General features: G+C 45.3%; 1 long non-coding RNA gene across 1 annotated transcript; it reads right to left on the minus strand.

The window, feature by feature from the left end:
* Positions 1–330: 330 nt before the first annotated feature.
* On the minus strand, positions 331–836 carry LOC109509126 (uncharacterized). The gene is made up of 2 exons (XR_002166877.1): positions 701–836; positions 331–452 (listed from the first exon to the last, which is right to left on the minus strand). It is a non-coding gene; the product is annotated as an uncharacterized LOC109509126 (long non-coding RNA).
* Between the last annotated feature and the right edge of the window lie 7 nt (positions 837–843).

Genomic DNA, 843 nt, shown 5'->3' on the forward strand with positions numbered 1-843 from the left:
AGACACAGACAGTCATGCAATCTGAACCACTTTTCTGCATATTCTATGCTTTGTTGTTTGAAGCACTTCTAGATTAATATCATTTCAAAACTTAATGACCATTCCGTAGTGTTGAAAATCTATTTCATCATGTAATGTAATGCAATTGTAACTGTTGAACAAACATGACGGTCTCCGGAAAAGGGATGATTTTGGAGGTACGAGGATTCCGCCCATCTATTTCATTTTAAAAATGCCATCGTTTAGAAGTGCAAAGAGATTCACAGCTGAGTGTAACACGGCCACAATAATAAGCAAAAGGTGTGCGTGCTTTCTCCAATGGAGCACCACTCACCCGTTGTTTGAACTCCTGTCTCTCGTCGGGCGTCATGGTATCAGCCTTGGCTATCACAGGAATGATGTTGACGGAGTGACTCAAGCGCTTCATGAACTCCACGTCGAGCTGCCGCAGTCTGTCGTGTACGGTCCATAAATGAAAAAGACGAGAAAGTCGGTTGGGAGGGGAACTGTCTCCCTCCATGAATGCACAAGCGCTAATAATCAGAATGGCAAACGGAGGCCAGGGAAATGAAGTTGTCGTGTCTCATCTGTCTCATTAACCTTCACTGCTCTGAGAGTAGGAGCTTCTCTCGGTCGCAGTTTGATGATGCAGATGAAAGGATGAAATACAGTGAGGAGAATGAAAAAGAGCCCCGCTTACGAGTGTCCAGTCGGGGAGATGAAATAGAGACAGCAGTGCACTCTGGTATCTGGGATGCGCTTCTTTCTGGTGATATTCACCTCCTCTCTGAGGAACTTCTCATACTGCTCATTGATGTACTTGCAAATGGGCTCCCAGCTGCC

Source organism: Hippocampus comes, unplaced genomic scaffold (genome assembly GCF_001891065.2).
Source record: "Hippocampus comes isolate QL1 unplaced genomic scaffold, H_comes_QL1_v1.1 C16778238, whole genome shotgun sequence".
Lineage (NCBI taxonomy): Eukaryota > Metazoa > Chordata > Actinopteri > Syngnathiformes > Syngnathidae > Hippocampus > Hippocampus comes.